This window comes from Herpailurus yagouaroundi, unplaced genomic scaffold (genome assembly GCF_014898765.1).
Source record: "Herpailurus yagouaroundi ecotype Mexico unplaced genomic scaffold, PumYag 181, whole genome shotgun sequence".
NCBI lineage: Eukaryota > Metazoa > Chordata > Mammalia > Carnivora > Felidae > Herpailurus > Herpailurus yagouaroundi.
The window spans coordinates 37,650,030-37,672,682 of NW_024412412.1; the positions used below are offsets into that span (position 1 = coordinate 37,650,030).

A 22,653-nucleotide genomic window follows, 5' to 3' on the forward strand; every position below is an offset into this window, starting at 1 on the left:
TAAAAAAAAATAAATAAAATAAAATCCACTTAGTTAATATACAGTATAATATTAGTTTCAGGTGTACAATTTAGTGATTCAACACTTTCATACAACACCTGGTACTCATCACAAGTTCCCTCCTTAATACCAATCACCCATTTAACCCATCCCACCTCCCAGCCCCCACCACCCTTGTGGTTTGCCTCTCTTCTTGGTTTGCCTCTCCCCCTTCACCCATGATCAAAATCTCCATTTGTAAGGGTGTATCCCTCTTTGTACCAGGAAGAGAAAGAAGGCTCTAAATCACAAGATAATCTTATTAATGAAGAAGGCACTTACTTAAATCTATATAACAGCTTTACCCCTGTTTACTTTCCTTGATAACCTCCCATAATGGCATTCCTCCCTCCTATCCCCACCATCTTTTCATCTTTAGCTGAAGATGGTATTTAAGGTATTGTCTTGGGCCATTTGCAGGTGTTACTCAGTTTTCTTCATATCTTCCATTTGCACAGGGGTTTACATATTATTAAACATGTTTGTTTTTCTATTGTTAATCTGTCTCTTATTGTAGAGGAGTCTCAGCTAAAAACCTAAAAAGGTAGAGAGGAAATTAATTTTCCTCCTCTGCACATCAACTTCAGCATCCATAGATTACTCCTGCCTATATCAACTACCACTATGAAGGTTGACAAAAAACTATTCTCTATTTCCGTTGATGAGATTCAGAGCAGGCCACCCAAAATATGCTACTTGGCATATTGATCATTTTGAATCAAACTCACTTAAGAAGGAACTGGTACAATGAATGACATTTTGATCCTCCCCTGTCCCCTTAAAAGCAAGAGGTAAATCTCCTATATGAAAAGTACTCTCCCTATATCAGAAGATAGAGATACTTTTATCACAAGAGATAGAGAATTTAGGGCTGAAAAGCTATATAAACTAACCTTGTTATTTCTTCACCAATTTACTACACAAGCCCAACTTTCTTTGTCTTGTTGATTCCTTGTGAATTTATTCTTCTTTTGTCTAAAAGCTGCCTGTTTGGTCACCTCTTTGAGTCTCATATTTCTATAAGCTTCTAGATTTGTGACATTAAAGTTTGTTTTTCTCCTCTTAATCTGTCTTGCATCAATTAAGTTATTAGACTAGTCAAAGAACCTAGAAGGAATCAAAGGAAACATCTTCCTTCTCTATAGTTTTGGTGCCCAACATGCGGTCCTCCACTGGCTGGATGCTGCCCATCTCAGGGCTGCTGCAGCTGAGAATTTAGGGCCTCTGACAAGAGGTGGCATAAGGTAAAAATTCTTACCACAAAAGCCTCTTGGATCTCTGCCTGCAAAGTCTGGTGGAAGCAAGATTGATGAAAGTCCTTTTCTTTTTCTAAATTTAGATTAGCAGGAGAAAATACTCATGTGAATTAGTTCCTTACATATAGTGACTGTGATAAAGATTTGTTTTAAATATGTTTGATTGTTATTGATCTCATTCCACCCAGAGACGGTCATTGTTTTCTTTTGCCTCTGTCTTCTACATAGTTTTTCATAAAGAGGAAGCTGTAGAGTTAGAGGGAAAAACAACAACAACAACAACAAACCTCTCTAAAGGCCTGATATATAAGAGAAGCCATTTTAGATTTCTTTCTAAGTCAGTATGACTGTGCATAAACTTTGTTTAAACCAAAAGCCTGATTTATGGCCCACCAAATATATATTGTACATCAGTTTTGTAAATAAGTAGCCTAAAGGAAAACCATTCTGTCCTAAAATTATCAGTCAATGCTTCTACCCCCTGCATTCCTCAATGTTAAAACTCGTGATTCCTGCCTATATGCTAATCTATAGTCCTTTAAGCTTTTACAAGATGTGAAAAAAAAAAAGTGTATAGCCCTGTAAAAACTATTCATTCTCTGGAGTACTTTTTTCCCCATGAAGAGTATGTTTTCTGGGCAGTTTACCTAACTTGGGCTTGAATAAAACTTTTTTTTACTTTTAGAGATTCTAAAAGGTTTATTCATTTTGTGTCAACAGAGTAGAACCCAAGCTTACTTCTTATCTGCCTGCTGGTGAGCCAGCCTCACACCTTGGTGAGTTCACCATTCTCACCAGACCAGTGTCTTTTTAGTCAAGCTTTGCTGTGGGTCCCCTATGTAAAAAACCAGGAATGGTTTTCTTTCACCTTATTCTGTGTCTTGAGTGCTTAGCTTTGCGACCAGGGAGAATATTCTCTCTGGTCACTGTCATCCAGAAGGTGCACATACTGATGTGGATCTGGTGGCCATTTGAAGAGACTGAGGTTCTGAGATACAAAGTCACAAACAGAATTCTCTTTGTCCAGCTATGCTAATTCTCAAAGGAGTTTGTCATAAGGGGTCCCCGTCCTTAGGGGTCTTTGTCATCTCAACCGTTGTTATCTTGCTACTGCTGGAAAAGTCCCAGTCCAGTAGCACACCATCCCCCCCGCCAATGTCAGACAGGAGGAGCCTCATGTTCCTGTGAAAGACCAGAGACACTGTTTTAGTATATTATACTTCTGCCTATGACAATAAAGGTCTTTGTTTTCTTAGGATAAATCTGGTAGTAAATTTCTGGGTCATAGATGTTTCACTCCACCCACTTTAGGAATGCCTCTCACATTGTGGTAAAGATTTATTCTAACCCTTAGAAGTCACGTCCAACTCTTCCCATAAAAAAGATACAAAGGAATATAATGGCTAGCCTTAGGGACTCCTTTAATAAGATGAAAAAAAAAAGAAATTGAACTTAGAAAAAAAATTAAAATCTACATCCAATGTAAATTCCCCCTTTCACCCTCTCATACAACTCTTTATTCCCATCTCCCTGTCTCTGACCCTCCAGAAGATTTTTTGAATCTCTGGGCCCCTGGTCTGAATCCCACTTCTCAAAACCCAACCCCATCTTCTCCTCAACAAATTTCCTTAGCTCCCCAAATTTCCCCAACTTCCCCAGAAAATCCCTTACACACCTACTTGTTTTATCATCTCTTTCCCTATGAGATTTACAGAAAACACTATGGCCTGACTTCCAGGTCTAGGGTATACAGACTTTTTATATAAATGCTATATGTCAGGAAAGAATGTAGCAGAAATACCTGGGACAGGTGGTGATGAGGTTTTACTGTGCCTTGCAGCTCCTCCTCCTTTCCACATCTCTGTAATCAGGTTCTGCCTTCCTATGGGCCTTCCTATGCAATGTCCATTGTGAGTGTATCCTGGATCCCCACAGCAAAGAATTCATGTCCCTTGTACAACAACAGATCTTTTAAATTATAAAGCCTGCTTCTACTTGCAGAAGATCCTACCAAATTTGGAGAGAAATTAGAAAGATTAGTGGTCATTCACAACACCATTCAGAGAGACTGTTAAGGAGTGTTTTTCCCTCCCATCATTGTACTGTAGTTAAACAAGCCAGATGGCCCCCTGGAAACTACCCCCATGCCCCCCCATCCCCACCCAGGGAAACAGATGGTCAGAAAGTCTCCAGGTCGTCCTAAAACTGACCAGGAAATAGCTCAGCTGGAGGATGATATTGAAAGATTGATAGGAGAAATGTTACAGGCTTTCCACCCTAAAATGAATTGGTCTAAGGTTGAATTGTGAACTCAGAAAGGAGAGCATCTGAAGGTCTTTGTTGAATGCTTTATGCATAATTTTCAAAGGCATACTACACTAAACCCAGAAGTTCCAGAGCACAGGAATTGTTGTTGTTGTTGTTGTTGTTTTGGGAAAGTAATCTTTTAATTTCCACCTCAGTAGGAGGTTTTCTCCCTGATATAATGAGGAAAATACAAAATAATGTAGTTGACTGGGCCAGCAAGCTAGCCTATGAGATAGAAACAACTACTCAGTTATTTGAGAATAGCTTGCAGGAATACAGGGGGGAAAGAGTAAAAAGCAACAATTGTTGTTCTGAAACTTAAATCTTTAGATAGATAAAAGTATAACTCTAAAAGCTACTCAAAAATAAAATAAAAGCAACTAAAAGTCCACTCAGAGCCCTTCCTATTTTCCTCTAGACAATTGCAGACATTATGAAAGAAAAAAAGGGGGGAGGGAAGGGCATTGGAAGAATAATTGTTCTGCAATTAAGAGAAAGGAACATTTAAAAACGAATCCACCTACGCCCCAACACCCCCCAGAGGGTCAGCTTTTTCCCCCTCCTCTGAGGCAATTCACCATTGACTGATTGAGGTCAGCTGATCCTCAGTCACATCTCAGAGTTCACCATTAAATCTTTTTCAAAGGATAAAAAACTGGATTTTAAAATTAACATTGGTGGGACTTTACCACATGTTGAGAGGATTTATCTCTGTCACCTCTGATTTTATTGAGGCTGTCAGAGTATCAGGGCAACCTATTTCACAACACCATGCCTTTCTAGTTTTCAACTCCTCACTAGCAAAACTTTTTGGTAAAGACTTGTTTGTTTCTTTATTTTTTTATTTAAAAATTTTTTTTAACATTTATTCAGCTTTGACAGACAGTGCAAGTGGGGGAAAAGCAGAGAGAGAGGCAGACAGAGAATCCAAAGCAAACCCCAGGCTCTGAGCTGTCAGCACAGAGCCCATCATGGGGCTCGAACTCATGAACCATGAGATCATGACCTGAGCGGAAGACAGACCTTAACCGATTGAACCACCCAGGCGCCCCTGGTAGAGATTTTTTATGCAAATTAAATGCCACTATAAAATGTAATGCAAAATGCATTTTTATTTCTCCACTTTCAGATAAACCCCCAAATTTCCTACTTTCCTTAATAGCTAGCCCTCTTGATCAACTATAGACCCCAACAGTTAAAACCAGAAATAGGTAAGATCTCTTACTTGACTCATGTTCTAACTGAACACTATTGTGTTTATTTCTTATAACACTTTTTTGAAGCATCGATGAAGGTCATTTGCAATGACTGGGACATCCCACCTGCCAGACAAGAAAATCCCTGATAGCAGTGGAATGCTTAGAAGACCACACCCCACACATCCCCTTCTCTGCCCTTGATCAGAGAGCAGGCAGAGGGTGCGTGATCATGGATGGGGGTTGGTATGATCTCTGCCTGCTCTCTTGTATATACTCCCTTAACCTCTCTTCATAAAACTCCATGTGTTCATCATGTGGGCTGAGAGGTGGGTTGTTAGGGTTGAGCCTGCCACCTCCCCTGGCTGCCAGCACCCAAAATAAATTTCTCCCTTACTCTTTCTGAATGCTCATTCTTGAGTAATTGGCTTCTTTTACAATGAGTTTATCCAAGTTTGTTTGGCAACAGTGTTGTGAACACAGCCAGGGGCTATACTCTCAATTTGTCCAGCCCATTTGGGATTCTCAGGGAAAGAGCAGTTGGCCTCAGCAGTGCACCAGGGCTTACCTGTCCATTTCCTGGGTTAGCAGCTGTGATAAATTTGTCAGTGATATCCTTACTAGAAATTCATCTTGATGGAGGGAGGCGGGTGGGGGATAGGGAAGATGGGTGATCATAACAAGGAGGACACTTGTTATGATGAGCACTGGGTGCTATATATAAGTGATTAATCACTGAATTCTATGCCTGAAACCACTATGGCACTGTATGTTAACTAACTAGAATTTAAATAAAAATTTGAAAAGAAAAAAGTTTTTAAATATGTTATTAAAAAAAGAAAAAATTGTCTTGATATAAAATCCTCTGAAAAGAATAGTCTTTAAAAGATGCCCCAGTTAGGGGCACCTGGGTGGCTCAGTAGGTTGAGTGTCCAACTTCAGCTCAGGTCATAATCTCCTGGTTTGTGAGTTCAAGCCCCACATCAGGTTTACTGCTGTCAGTGCAGAGCCTACTTCAGATTCTCTGTCCCTTTCTGTCTGCCTCACCCACTTATGCTCTCTCAAAATGAAATAAAACATTAAAAAGAAAAAAAAGAAAGAAACCTTCAGGCAAATAAATAAATAAATAAATAAAATGATGTCCCAGTTAGACTTTAACACTCCACTTACATCAATGGATAGGTCATTCAAACAGGAGATCAATAAGGAAACAATGGCTTTTAATGACATACTGGACCAGGTGGATGTAACATATATTCAGAACATTCCATCCTAAAATAGTGAAATAAGCATTTTTTCCAAGAGTACATGGGACATTCTCCAGAACATAGAACATATTAAGCCACAAAACAAGTCTCAACAAATTCAAAAAATTGAAGTTATGCCTTACATCTTTTCCAATCACAACACTATGAAACTAAAAACTGACCACAAGAAAAATTTGGAAAGACCACAAATACATGGAGGATAAATAACATGCTACTAAACAATAAATGGGTCGACCAGGAAATCAAACAGGAAATTTAAAAAACAATGCATGGAGACAAAACACAACAGTCCAAATTTGGGGATGCAGCAAAAGCTGTTCTAAGAGGGAAGTTTATAGAAATTCAGACATACTTCAAGATGCAAAAAATATCTCAAAATCTCAAATAAACAACCTGACCTTACACCTAAAAGAGCTAAAAAAGAAGAAGAAGAAACAAAACCCAAAACTAGTAGAAGGAAGAAAATAATAAAGATTAGAGCAGATAAACAAACTAGAAACTAAAAAAAAAAAAGAAAAAAAAAAAAAAGAACAGATCAATGAAACCAAAAGCTAGTTCTCTCACAAGGTCAACAAATTGATAAACTGTTAGTAAGACTCATAAAAAAGAGAGAGAGAGAGAGAGAGCAACAACTCAAACAAAATCAGAACTGAAAGAGGAAAAATACAACCAATTCCACAGAAATACAAAGGATCATGTGAGAATATTATGAAAAACTATATACCAACAAGTTGGACAACCCACAAGAAATGGACAAATTCCAAGAAACATATAACCTACCAAAAGTGAAGCAGAAAGGGATAGAAAATTTGCACAGACTGATTACCAGCAAAGAAAGTAAATCCATAATTACAAAGAAAAAAAATCCTAACAAAAGTCTTGGACCAGGTGGCTTCACAGGCAAATTCTACCAAACATTTAAAAAAGAGTTAATAGGGGCGCCTGGGTGGCGCAGTCGGTTAAGCGTCCGACTTCAGCCAGGTCACGATCTTGCAGTCCGTGAGTTCGAGCCCCGCATCAGGCTCTGGGCTGATGGCTCAGAGCCTGGAGCCTGTTTCCGATTCTGTGTCTCCCTCTCTCTCTGCTCTTCCCCCGTTCATGCTCTGTCTCTCTCTGTCCCAAAAATAAAATAAACGTTGAAAAAAAAAATTAAAAAAAAAAAAGAGTTAATAACTATTCTTCTCAAACTACTCCAAAAAAAAAAAATAATAAAAAAACAGAAGAGGAAGAAAAGCTTTCAAATTCATTCTATGAGGCAAGCATTACCATGATATCAAAACCAGATAAACTCACTACAAAAAAAAGCTACAGGCCAATATCTCTAAAGGACATAGACACGAAAATCCTCAACAAAATATTGGCAAACTGAATCCAACAATACATGGAAAAAATCATTCACCACAATCAAGTGGATTTATTCCTGGAAGATGCAAGAGTTTTTCAATATTCAAAAATCAATCAATGTGATACATCACATCAATAAAATAAAGGATAAAGATCATATGATCATCTCAATGGATGCAGAAAAACAATTTAACAAAGTATAACATCTATTCATTATAAAACATCAGGTTTAGCAACATTTTTCTAGATGTGTCTCCTGAGGTAAGAGAAGCAAAAGCAAAAATAAACTGTTAGGATTGTATCAAAATAAAAAGCTTCTGCACACCAAGTGGAACAATCAACAAAACTAAAAGCAACCTCTGGAATAGGAGAAGATATTTGTAAATGATATATCTGATAAGGGGTTAGTATCAAAAGTATATAGAGAACATATGTAACTCAACACCAAAAAACTCAAATAATCCAATTAAAAAATGGATAGAAGACATGAACAGACATTTCTCCAAAGAAGATATCCAGATGGCCAATACACATGAAAATACGCCCAACATCACTAATCCTAAGAGAAATGCAAATCAAAACCACAATGAAATATCACCTCACACGTGTCAGAAAGGCTAAAGTAAAAAACACAAGATACAACAAGTATTATCAAGGATGTGGAGAAAAAGGAACAACATGCACTGTTGGTAGGAATGCAAAGTGGCACAGCCCTCTGGAAGACAGTATAGAGGTTCCTTAAAAAGTTAAAAATAAAGTTACCACATAATCCAGTAATTTCACTACTGGGTATTTACCCAAAGAGCACAAAAACACTAATTCAAAAAGATATACACACCCCTATATTTATGATGACAGGATTTACAATAGTCAGCTTATGGATTTAACACAAATATCCATTAATAGATGAATGGATAAAGAAGATGTGTTTTATACACACACACACACACACACACACACACACATATATACACACACATACACACACACACACACACACATATACACAATGGAATATTATTCAGCCATAAAAAAGAATGAAATCTTGCCATTGGCCACAACATGGATGGATTTGGAGGGTATAATGCCAAGTGAAATAGTCAGAGAAAGACAAATACCATAGGATTTCACTCCTATGTGGAATTTAAGAAACAAATAGAAGAAATAAACAAAGAGACAAAAAAAAAAAAAAAAACTCCGCAAAAATCCAAACTCTTAAAAATAGAAAACAAACTGATGGTTATCAGAGGGAAGGTGGCTAGGGAGATTGATGAAATAAGTGAAAGGGATTAAGAGTTCACTTATCATAATGAGCACTGAGTAATAAATAATTATTTAACATTGTACACCTGAAAATAATATAACACTATGTTAACTATACTGCAATTAAAATTTGTAGAAACAATTTTTCCAAAAAAAATGTTAAATGACCCAATTAGTCTTTGGGCCACACATACAAGTGAAGTTGGATTGTTACTGAGTGCAGAGCCTGCATTCATTACTTGGGAAAAAAATATATAAACATTTCCATCAAGTAACCCAATAACCTCTCTTGAGAGATGCATAGTGAGGAACTGAATGTATAATAAACTTTCTTTTGCCCCAGGGTGTTCTTGGCTTTACTTCCTCACCCTCTAGTACTCCTCCAATCTGACAAGTAAAGGATGAAGACAAATTTGACTCAGAAACCAAATCTATTGTTTTGTGCAAGACCTAAGAGCCATAAACTCTTTTGTAATTGCTCACCTCCCAATACTCCCTAACCTAGCTGCTATTCTTACTTCAGTTTTTGCTTATGTAGCCTGATTTACAGTAATTTACCTCGGCTCAGCTTTCTTTTGAATCCTATTGCATCCTGACTTACAATTTTTCTTTGCATTTACATTTAGAGTGAGACAGTTAACATGGACTTTCATATCTCAGGCATATTGTGAGTTCTTTAATAGCTTCTCAGGCTCCTAAAGCTCACTTGGATTCTGCAGCCTTTACCAATGGCTCTACTCTTGTTTGTTATGTTGATAACCTTTCACCCTGTAACCAAACTAAGCAGGGCACTCTTACAGACTCCCTTATTCTCCTAAAGGTACTAGCTGAAGGAAACCATAAAGCCTCCTACCTTAAACTTCAATGGGTACAAACAACTGTTACCTACTTAGAACATAAAATATCTCAGGGCATTCAAAAGTTCACCCCAAAACGTCTTGAGTCACCTTTGTCAATCCCTCTCCTCAAAATGAGTAAACAATTACATACAGTTCTAGGGGTAGCGAGCTACTGCTGCCTATGGATTCCTATTTTTGCTATTCCTGCTAAACCTCTATGTCCTCCTTCCAGATATCCCAGAGCCCATTTCCTGGCCTTCAGAGGCATTAACCCTCTTTGAAGCCTTACAATTAACATCACATACACCTTAGCTCTCAGTTTATCCAATTCAGCACCTTTTAACATAATTCCAAGAAAATAATGGGATTGTTGAAGTATTCTAGGACTGAATTTTGACACTCAGATAAGTCCTATGGCATATATCTCATGTCATTAGACTCTGTGGGTATGCCCCCATGCCTTGCATGTGGTAGCCAGAGCTGTCACCTTGAATGACAAAGCCAGTACTCTCACATCAGTCTCCCACATTCACCTGTGTGTTCCTCATGCTTTGTCTGCTCTCTTACAGGTTCATAAGACACAGCACCTCTCTATATGGTAACAGACAACCTATAAACAGGTCCTTTTGATTAACCATTCCAGCATCTTGCATTGCGGTAACACTTTAAACCCAGCCACTTTACTACCCCTCCTTGATGATGAAGAGCCCCATCCCATTCCACATTATTGCCTTGCAACTACAGTAATGGTTTCACACACAAGAGGACTTCTTAGACATCCTTCTAAATAATCCAGACTTAATACTATTTTGTGATGGCTCCTGTAAATGAAGTTTCTGGGAAATCATAATACCAGTTATGCCATACTTTCACCACACAAAACACAAGACATACTCTTTGCCCACTGTAAAATCAGCCCAAGCTGCTGAACACATTGCCCTTACCAGAGATCGTACGCTAACAAAATGGAAAACTGCCAGTGACTCCAGATATGGTTTTGGAGTCTGCCATGCTGTTGGCACAATTTGGAAATTCCATGAATTCTTAAGCTCTGTGGTGCTCCTCTTGTTAATGGGTCTATAATTGCTGCTCTGTTACAAGCTATTCATCTCCCTTCTAAAGTTGCCATTGTTCATTGTTCAGTCCATATTAAGGAGGCTGATATTCTGTCTTTAGGAAACAATAGCTGCTAAATATGTAGCTCCAAATGGACCTCCTCTCCCCCACCCTTTTTCCACCCAATTTTTAAGCCTGCTTTTATCCTTGGCTGATAGTCTTAACTACCAGGCAAATGCCCCACGGCCTAAAAAAGATAAATGAATACTACTGGTGCAAAATAATAATCAAATGGATTATACTTTGGGCCAAATAGACTTCCTGTAGCCCCCTCTCTTTTGACTTTTTTGCTTGTACTTATCTCTCATTAAATGGGACATATATGTACATGAAGATAGCTAAGGAACTAAAAGACAATTGGTTCTACCCTGACTTCCACACAATTTCTGAACAAATTTTTCCCAGTACACCAATTGTAAATATACCAAGTTTCTGAAAGAAATCAGTATACCCCAGCAAGTCTGTCTAGGCCCATACTGCCCTTTGCTGTACTTCAAATGGATTGTATTAATTTGTCTCCAGCTTTTTGCTATTCTCACTGTTTGGTTATTGTCTTCATGTTTAGTGGATGGACTGAATGTAGTTTCATTTACATTTAGAGATAGACAGTTAACATGGACTCACATATCGCAGGAATATTATAAGTCTCTGATGCTGTAATTGTAGTAAAGAAATTAATACCATGACAGTTGCAAATAAATTAATAACAGATTATTTAGGTTTTGTCATTCCTTTATGGATTAAGTCAGGCCATGGAACTTGTTTTATAGTAGAGACAAACCATTTGCTTGCAAAGACCTTGGAGTTCTCCTTAAAATTTCATATCCTATATAATTCTCTATCATCAGGGCAAGTGAAACATAAAAATTTAGGAATAAAAAGGACTTTGGTAAAGATCTGTCAAGAAATTGGAGTTAATTGGCCAGAAGCATTGCTCTTGGCCCTTATAAAGATCCAGAATATTTCAAATAGGAGCCATTAATTGACCACTTTTGAAATAGTGTTTGGACATTCAATGCCTCATGGCATCTCTAAATTTTTCATTCCTGGATTAAGTGAACTTTGTGGAAACTTAAGTAACCAACTTGAGGCTATGACTAGCTACATATAAAAAGTAACTGGTATACTAGGCATATCACCAACAAGTGAAAAAGCCATGGCCTCCACTGACTGACAAGGCTTGCCATCCCTTTGAACCAGGAGACCAGGTGCACATCAAGGCCTTTAGAACAAAATATACTCTGTCACCTCTCTGGGAAAAACTTTATGAGGTATGATAACCACATACGATGCCACTGAAGTTAAAAAAAAAATCCTCCTGAATTCATGCAAGCCATGACAAAATAGATCAAGGTTATCACTCCCATAATAACTGGAAGATAATCCCTAAGAGGGATTTCCAGAGTCAACTCCCAGGTTTATGAAACAGAAAGCATCACAAAGTGGACAACTTTTCCCAAGATCTTGGATCAAGAAACTTTGCTTTTATCTGTTTCCCTTCCTTTGTAAGACATTCTACCACACACATATACACACATACACATACAGAGAGAGCTTATTAATGGATATGGATACTTTTTTCCTTATTAATTATTTGTTAGAAGACTGACTGGAGATTAATTGTTTCAATTTATCCTACTCCCCTTCTGAGTTTACATAGTAACTCTTTCAATCTGTGTCTTGCTCTTATTAAGCCTTACTTTAACAAGTCAGGTACAGATGAAACACACCCTTATGCCATTTTACCAAATCCTGGCCATTTCAATCAATCCAACTATTGGTTATGTCAACATCTAGATAGTGCAAAAAACCTGAACAAAAATTTCCTGCCAACGTGAATACCTGGTGGACTAAGTATAGAAGATGGATGAATGATAGGGTAAGGTATCCACAATTAGAAAAACATCACTCTGTTTCTTCTTCTGGTAACTTATTTGGGCTCAGAAAACCTTTATAGAAGTTCAAGGACTTCCCTTTACCCAGAGAAAGGCAATAAGTGGAATTATTTCCCTTTGTATTGAAAACACACATGACACTGGACCTTTCCTGGGTAACATGCTAGGACAATATTGCAATCAAAGCCTGTGGTTTGATTTCATAGATATCTCCAAACCTGTCATGGAGATTAGAATTGACTGTAGCACTACCTTCTATAGCATAGATGTTTGCCAAATGACAAAATGTTTTGGATGGTTCACAGACTACCTTTGTATGACTTGGGTATCTCAGCTGCTCCTCTGATTAGATTGCCAAATACCCCAAACTATATATGGGTGAAGCAAAAATCTGGACTAACTTGACCAGGTGACAAAACCAAGTATTATAGTTGCCAAAAATAGACTGCAGGTCTCTCATATCAGACATTTTGCAATGTGTTCTACAAACTGATAGAAGTACATGTAAAGTGGAGATGTATTAATGCTAACATTACTTATTGCAAAGGTCTTGGAATGTCTCAGATCTGGAAGATTACTGATTCCACTCTGACCTTATTTTTGAATCACACTGTTTTTTTTTTTTTAATGTTAAATGGCAATAGGGTATATAAAGTGTTCAATCTAAATGGCCAGAATGATGTGGACTCAGATACCTGGCTCCTTCTGTCACCAGATCTTCCACCTTAAGTGCCAGTCAAATGATAAATTTGGGCTCCTTTGTTCATAAAGTCATGCCATATAATCATATGGGATGAGAAACTGTAGAAAATCTGCCACTCCAAATTCTTTTCAATGTTGAGGACCTTATTTCCAAGCCTTGGGGCTTATTAATTCCCAAGAATTAAGACACAGGAAAAGGCAATCTTAAATATTTTTATGGTACTAGAAAAAGAGTTCAACACCACTATGCAAATTTTTGAGCTACTCCAGCCACAAGGTAACAACTAAGCCTCTGTTGTCCTCTAAAATCATGCTCTAGATACACTCACTACCCAGCAAGGGATAGTAAAAAAATACTGCTTTTATGTAAATAAAACACAACAAGTAGTGTCTAACTTACATCTATTAAAAAAGATTAACACTTTCCATTAGGTAAATGAATCACAGCCATTTTATTGAGGGTGACCTATTCCCAACACTGGGAGCTGGTTTAATAGGTTGTGGGGAAATGTTCTTCATTTTTTTTTCCTGTTTGCTAATTCTTCTTCCAATCTATGTTCTTTTCTCCCTTTGCAGATTTTTTACCTGCTGTAAACTGATTCTGCTCTCCATAGCCATCAGCTCAACTGTTGATATGTGAAGCATCCAGAGAAGTTTTAGAGAAAGGAACTGATGGGGTTTAGTGAAGTCCACTCTAAAATATGCCACTTTGGCATTTTGGTCATTTTGAACTAAAGTTACTTAAGAAGAAGCTAGTGCAAGAAGGACACTCTGACCCTATGTTGTCCCCCTGAAAGCTGGTGTCTTCCCTGTACCAGAAAGTAGAGAGACATCTTTATCACCAGAGATAGAGAATTTAGGACCAAAACAAACCTTGTTATGTCTTCACCAATTACTCCAGACTCAAACCTCTTTGTTTTATCAACTCCCTACAAATGTATTGTTTCTTTGCCTAAAAGATATAAAAGCTGTTGACTGGTCACTTCTTTGAGTCTTATATTTTTATGAGATCCTGTACATAGGAAATGACTATTTGGTTTTTTTTTTTCTTTTCTTAATTGGCCTTTTGTCAATTTAATTATTAGACTAGCCAAAGAACCTAGAAGGAAAGAAAGGAAATGTTTTCCTCCCTTATACCATAATCACTTCTATGTTTATTAAATGACAGTCTAATGTAAGAAATAGACCTTACTTCTCCATTTAATTACTTAGTTAGTTAGTTAGTTAGAGTTCATTTATTAGTTATTACAGACTCATGATTTTTTCGTTTTATTCATTGGTTAATAATATGATATTCAGCATTTATCTTGATACTCAAATTGTCATTTTAGCTAGTAAGAGTTCTGTATCCATTGTCTTTTTGGCATGTCCCCATCATTCATTGAGCACTTACTAGCTTTTTGATATAGTAAGATGGTTCAGCCTCATCTTGGAATTTTCTTACTACAGTCTTAGAATCAGCCATATTTCTAGGGAGTCCTGGTTCCCCTTAGTGGAGGATGGTGTTTAGAAACCAAGATCTGGAATCTTACTCTTCCCATCATTTTGTGTGCCTCTTTCACCCCCACCTCACTGTCCTGCTTCTTCAGACACCAGACAATCCCTTCATGCTACACCTCCTTCCACTCACCATACCATTTCCTAGGACACCAACATTCCATTCCAGGAAGGAAAAGGAAGACAAGAAAGATGGGAATAGTGGGAAGACAGGAAGGGGAGAAAGAGCTGATCTTTATTGTTGTTTTATTTTCTTCTCTGCTTCTGTTTAAAAGATATAAGAGAACACTTTGGCTCCAAGTTTCCACAAAAAGTATAAAGTAGATGATAATCTCAAGACCCCATTTTTGTGAGAAGCTGATCTGTCTAAACAAGGATGCTCACCCAGCAGCAGCTCTGGGCCTCCCATCGATGCTGGTGGCAGCAAACTCCCTCCGTTCCAAATCTCTCACTTGCCTGAAGTTCTCTAAGTTCCAACAGTTGGAAGGATAAGTAATGCCACTGATTGAAATTCTTTCCATTTCACTGGGAAATAAGTAGAATGATCTCTGTATGCATGGGAAGGAACAGAACCAAAAATATCACAGGCTTGTGCAGAGCTGTTGCTCAGTGGCATTCAGGATAGAAAGGATGAAAGAAGGCCTCAGGAGACTGATTGTGGATGGCAGAAGCTCTGCTGGAGACCCACTCACAATTATTTTCTATTTGGCCACCCATGACACTCTTGTTCTTAAAAACTGGCTTCAGGAAAGCTTTCCACTATAGCCAGTCAGTAGACAAAGAGCCAAAATCTATTGGTTCAGTTATAAGATATTGAGTTTGGGGCCTTTCCCAGTTAGTCTCTGGTCATGTGTTCAATTTCTACACCCTTATGGACTGGCATGATGAGGCTGCTGGGTTCCCTGTTGGGTCTCATAATGGTTAAACCCCAAGCCAGTTGAGGTTCTAGAAATCCTCCCACATACTCCAGGGAAATGACTCCAGGGGCAGGGTTTCAGCAAATGTAGAGGGCATCCTAGTTCTAGCAAGAACTAATTATGAAACTTTGCAAAGCACTTTCTGTTTTCAGTTTCTTCATTTGAAAAACAGATAAAAACACTCAAGAATTTTGTGACTCTCACAAGACATATTAGATATGAATATATTTTCAACAATTATGAGGTACTATTATTAAGGATCTAGTTAATTTAAACCTAATTGAAATGGATTTACATAGTGCTTTCCAAACAAGAGTGAACTTTCAACCTATTACTAAATTTATCCTAGTCGAGAACTGCCTGGTGCTTCAGAGAGTGGTCTGAGAATTAAGGGAAATTAGAATCCTACTTTGGCTAGAAATAGCCAATGCTCTTGGTTTGTTTTATTAGCCTTGGCTGTTACTATCCCACTACCATGAGTGGTTTTCCAGCATATATCCTTTCTCCCTTTCTCCATTCAACTCTCTGTTCTATGTTACATTATTACAGTGGCCTTCCTTGATCATCCTGTATAAAATGCCTCCACCCTTGACTCAGGTTTTTCTTCCACCACCCCTGCTTAAATTTCCTTTTATACTATGCCTCACCACCTGACAAACAATATGCCTATTTGTTTATTTGATTATCCTGTGTTTCCCCCAACTAAAATGTGAGCTCCCTACAAGTTAGGACACTTTCCAGTTTTATTCACCATTGCCTCCCTAGCACTCAGAACAGGTCTGGCACATGATAGATACTTAATAAATACCTCCTTAATAATTATTTGAGTTCTAATTTTTATAACAGGGCTTTAGTTTTCAAAGAACTTTCATACATGTTAATAATAACACCATGGGATAGGTATGGTAGCTATTTATATCCTCATTTTAAAGATCAAGACACAGAGAAGGTCAGTCACTGGCCCAATATCACACAGCTACTTAATAAGAAGATACAGATCTCCAAATGTCTTTTACATGACATAATTTACTAGGTTATATATGAAAATTTCCAGAAGAATTATTTACATATTAAAATACCCAAATCTCAGAATCATTTGGTGAATAAAATAGACAGGGCTTCTGTCCTCAGAGAAGTTGTAGCCTAGATTGTTGAATACTAGTGAATAGACTTTACAGTTAAAAAAGAAATCTACTAGCAAAATAAGTTTTATATTCTTAAATGTTCTTGATAATAGAGACCACAATAGAAAGTCAAGGACCACCATAAGAGATACTAAAAAAATAAAGAAAAAACTATCTGTAAAAGAATCAGTATATAAGAAATCATCTTAAGAATATGGGCCCCAGGACGCCTGGGTGGTTCAGTTAGTTAAGTGTTTAACTCTTGATCTCTGTTCAGGTTATGATCCCATGGTTTGTGAAATCGAGTCCCATGTTGAGCTCGCGCTGACATCTCAGAACCTGCTTAGGATCCTCTCTCTCCCTCTCTCTCTGCCCCTCCCTCACACACAATCTCTCTAAAAATAAATAAATAACCTAAAAAAAAAAAAAGAATATAGGCCCCAAATACTCACATGAGCTTGGAGGAGGACCCCCAGGTCTCAAACACCTTAGATGCAGCCTTGTGGGACACTGAGCAGAAGATTCATTTCCATCATGCTGAGACAGCTGACACATGGAAACTATGGAAAAATAAATATATGTTTTAAGCTCGAAAAAAAAAAGAAAAGGAAGGAAGGAAATAAGGAAGAGAAAAGAGAAAAGAAAAGAAAAAAAGAAAAAAAGACAAAAAAGAATATAGACCCCAAAATGGAAGACGAAGGAAGAGTCATTATTTTCAGGCTCCAGAATGGCTTGGTGGCTCCTGTGAATTCCTAAATCAATGGAATAGTACCTGCAATGAGTTTTTACTAAACACTTTCAAATTCCAGCCAAGATTCAGTTGAGCCAGGTCTGGAAAAGAGATCCACATGATTAAGTTTAATGTAAAATATAGTACTGCCACTCTGCGCATTCCCTTGCCCAATGATTGTGAAGGTCATAATGTGAAACACAAGCCTTCTCCAAGCTGACCTTTCCCTCCTAGAGCATTGAAGGGAAGCTGAATTGGAATGAGAGTTTTTGAAATGACTTGAACTACTGTATTTTATGCTGGATTTGTTCTCCTTACAAATATTAACTGTTGTTGATTCTTGATTTAAAATGGCATCTGGCTAGCCATCCCTCCAACTTCTCTGCTTTATGAATTAAAATACCCAAGAAGATAGAAAAATACAAAAAATAAAAATGCTGGATAATTTTGAGAAATTTCCACAAATGGTAAAGCTATTTGAACCACTGAAAACCAAAAATGGAGATAAAATTTACTGTTTTAGCATCATGAAGACTTTGAGACTGCTTATACAAAAATAGGAAATAAGACTACCTCATCTTCCATCCCTCCATTACACTTGCCCTAGGTCACAAAGACAAAGTTTCCACCAACCAGAAGACTGGACAGCTAAATTTGATTTAGCTAGTATATTCTCCTACCCTGCCTCCACAGTGGTATCTCTCTTCCTATAGCCATGTGAAGTCTGTAGTTCTAAGAATGCAATTAGGAAAGTGAGGGAAATGAAGGATGTCTGGTTAGTTGCATCTTGGGAAGAATGCATGTATCACCGTTTAATTTTGAATATAATTCATGGTTATAAATATATGTAAAAGTCAACTAATATGTTATTTATTTATACTCTACATTTTGGATATATCTCGAGAGTTCATTTATTCTATTTTTACATTTTCCTTTACAAGTGAACCCATAATGATATGGCTTAAACCCAATAAGCATCTCATTAAAGTTAAAATAATGATTTTTGACATTTCTAATTATTTTCATTCCTGTATTAAGTCTTTAAGTCCTTTACTTCTTATTACTGCCATCAACAATTATTTTTTCCATTTTATACTCCATTTATGAACTTAAGGATGAACTAAAATATTCAAATAGTTCAAACACTGTTATAAATACAAAAATTATAATAAAGCTAAAATATAACTTGTTGGCTAGGACGCAAGAGCAGTGAGCAATACTTCAAACATTCGTGTGTCAGTGTATATACAAAATTATGAATATGATGCATAAAAGGCAAAACTAAATAATTGAGAAGATGTTTATATGCTATACTAACCATTTTTTTAAACAAGGAAATGATAACTACAAAAATCTTTACAGATATGTCTGCAAGAGAGAGCGATGGGGTTAGGAGAAATACGCAGATAGATACAATGTTACCAGTAATTCTAGATCTTATTTTGGATAGTAGGCTCATACATGTTTGTTTTCTAACTATACTTCATAATGTACATCTATGTTATATATATATATATATATATATATATATATATATATGACACATATAGATCATATATATAATTTGATTTAGTGGTCATACAAATTAGCCCTTCTCTGTAGAATTATGAATCACAAACCTGTTGGGAGTCATCAGTTATTGTAACATAAGCTAGTGTATCCTGACTGGCATGGGGTGTGTGTGGGTGGGTGTACCAACCATTACATCAATACATTTGAGTACTTGGAGGAATTAGAAAATAATGTACAAAAACATGTTATAAAAATTTTTATCTTATGAAAGATAAGGACCATCTGCAGTTCCCACAATTAAATCAATAAAATGAATGAACAAGACGGAAAAAGCCCTAGAAGCAGTGCAATCTGAGAACAGTAGATTTTGAATATATTCCATCTGTTCAAATTATCAGAAATCCAGGAAGTCACATAGAAAAATATTCCACTTTAGTCCAAAGCAGCCACAGTAGAGTATTTGTTAGGTTTTAGGAACTGGGTTAGAGGCTCTAAGCCTCTACCTGCCACCTCCCTGCAACACTCAGGAGCCACAACTGTACTAGGGTATGGAAATGTGGAATGAGGAAGAACCACACACCCTGCCCGTTGACCAAAGATAGGTCTGTGGGGTTTCCTCACTCATAGATGAGTACATATGAAACAAAAATATATGGAATTTGTTAGAAATTTAATACATATTTATTGTGTATCTTGTATTAAGGGGTGAAAATATCCTCCAGAAATAATAGGAACTTCTAAAAGAAGAAACTTTTAGAAAACTATTTATTACTGTCAGTAATATGTGATGGCACAAGAACAGACACTCAGATCAATGGAACAGAATAGAGAACCCAGAAATGGACCCACAAACATACAGCCAATTAATCTTTGACAAAGCAGGAAAGAATATTCAATGGAATAAAGACAGTCTCTTCAGCAAGTGGTGCTGGGAAAACTGGACAGCGACATGCAGAAGAAGGAACCTGGACCACTTTCTTACACCATACACAAAAATAAACTCAAAGTGGATAAAAAACCTCAATGTAAGACAGGAAGCCATCAAAATCCTCGAGGAGAAAGCAGGCAAAAACCTCTTTGATCTTGGCCGCAGCAACTTCTTACTCAACACATCTCCAGAGGCAAGGGAAACAAAAGCAAAAATGAACTACTGGGACCTCATCAAGATAAAAAGTTTCTCCACAGTGAAGGAAACAATCAGCAAAACTAAAAGGCAACCGACAGAATGGGAGAAGACATTTGCAAATGACATGTCAGATAAAGGGTTAGTATCCAAAATCTATAAAGAACTTATCAAACTCAACACCCAAAAAATAAAGAATCCAGTGAAAAAATGGGCAAAAGACATGAAGAGACACTTCTGCAAAGAAGACATCCAGATGGCAAACCAACACATGAGAAAATGCTCCACATCTCTCATCATCAGGGAAATACAAATCAAAACCACCATGAGATACCACCTTACACCTGTCAGAATGGCTAACGTTAACAACTCAGGCAACAACAGATGTTGGTGAGGATGCGGAGAAAGAGGATCTCTTTTGCAATGTTGCTGGGAATGCAAGCTGGTGCAGCTACTCTGGAAAACAGTATGGAGGTTCCTCAAAAACTAAAAATAGAACTATCCTACAACCCAGGAATTGCACTACTAGGCATTTATCCACAGGATACAGGTGTGCTGTTTCGAAGGGACACATGCACTGCCCATGTTTATAGCAGTACTATCAATATCCAAAGCATGGAAAGAGCCCAAATGTCCATCGATGGATGAAAGGATAAAGAAAAGGTGGTATATATATATATACAATGGAGAATTACTCAGCAGTCAAAAAGAATAAAATCTTGCCATTTGCAACTACATGGATGGAACTGGAGGGTATTATGCTAAGTGAAATTAGTCAGAGAAAGACAAAAATCATATGACATCACTCATATGAGGACTTTAAGAGACAAAACAGATGAACATAAGGGAAGGGAAACAAAAATAATATAAAAACAGGGAGGGCGACAAAACAGAAAAGACTCATAAATATGGAGAACAAACTGAGGGTTATGGGAGGGGTTGTGGGAGGGCGGATAGGCTAAATGGGTAAGGGTCACTAAGGAGTCTACTGCTGAAATCATTGTTGTACTATATGCTAACTAATTTGGATGTAAATTTAAAAAAATAAAGAATAAAATTAAAAAAATAATATGTGAGAAGCTATAGCCTCTATTAAATGGGAGAAAAAATACTAAAGGACAGGATGAACACAAGAGGATTAGATAAATAGGGACATATATGAAACAAAGATTTTCCCTCAAATTAGAAATTCAAAAGAATAATTTTAATACCATTTGAAGGGAATAAAGAATAAAATGACACTACAGAAAACTGAATGATTCATACTGATGAAAAAATTGAGAAATCTTTCTATAATGGAAAGGAGAGGTCAACAAGATAAAACTCTGAAGGAGACAATAGAGAACTAAAGAAACAAGTTCCACCTCAAAAATATGCATGATCTTTAGGGAAAAATCAAGACACAAAGAACAAAAGCCAGGGTGAAAAACTTACCTGGATAAACCTTTCCCAAATTGGAAATATCTGCTTGCATGCATATCTGAATGAGTATGCAGACTAAAAGTGCCATATTTCAAATAAAAATCACAAAAAGACATCTCTATATCTATTCTTGATTAGGCTTTCAAATTATAAAGAGATAACTCTTCTCCAGGAATTGAGGAAAATTAAAAAGGGCAGCTACTTTTATAAAGGAATGAAAGTTTAACAGCCATGAATAATGGAGTAGTACTCATCAAGTTATTGGTGTGAAAAGGCTTCTGCCTAGCCAGGTTGGACCTCATGGGTATGAGCAACAAAAATAAATGTGCACTGTACTAGAGTTTAGAAAGCATTTTGCATATTGCTTTCCTTGAAAAAAAATTGAAAAAATTTTAAAAGATACTCTGTAAACTGGGAACTAATGAAAATCAAATATTCAAGAATATTCTAAATGAAATATTCAAGAAGGCCATAACCTGGCTTTATTGGCTTGGGTCCCAAATTCAGAAATCTAGCTTTTAAAAATTCCATTAGTGTAGGTAAGAATCATCAATGGATGCTAAAGTTAGTGAAAGTGTGATAAAAAACAGGATATTCACACAGTCTCAAAGCACTTACCCATAAAATAGTTATTAATTAAAAAAGGAAGAATTATAACTTTACAGAGGAGAAATCATGCAGAAGCCAACATAACCAAATGATTAAAGTTATCATCACCAGTAATAAGGCATAAAGACATCATGTATCTCCTTGTGTGATACACTGAGAAGACTACATCATTTCCATGGCATTCTCCCCAAATGTGAATAAATTCAACTAAACCAGGAGACCATATTAGACAAACCCAAATTGAATTATGTTCTACAAAATAACTGGCCAGTACACTTCAGCTACAAAAGTCATAAAAGACAAAGAAAGACCAGGAGATTGGCATAGAGGAGGTAAAAAAGACAGGACAATTTGATATAACATGGAATTCTAGTTTGGCTCCCAGGCTAGAAGAAGAACATGGGTGGGTAAACTAGTGAAATACAAATAAAGTCTGTAGATTAGTTAACACCTTTATAAACATTTTAACACAATTTTACATATGCTATATGATC

General features: G+C 37.0%; 1 long non-coding RNA gene across 1 annotated transcript; it reads right to left on the minus strand.

The window, feature by feature from the left end:
• Nucleotides 1-214: 214 nt before the first annotated feature.
• On the minus strand, nt 215-15,249 carry LOC121039997 (uncharacterized). The gene is made up of 3 exons (XR_005795082.1): nt 15,107-15,249; nt 3,097-3,302; nt 215-2,477 (listed from the first exon to the last, which is right to left on the minus strand). It is a non-coding gene; the product is annotated as an uncharacterized LOC121039997 (long non-coding RNA).
• Between the last annotated feature and the right edge of the window lie 7,404 nt (nt 15,250-22,653).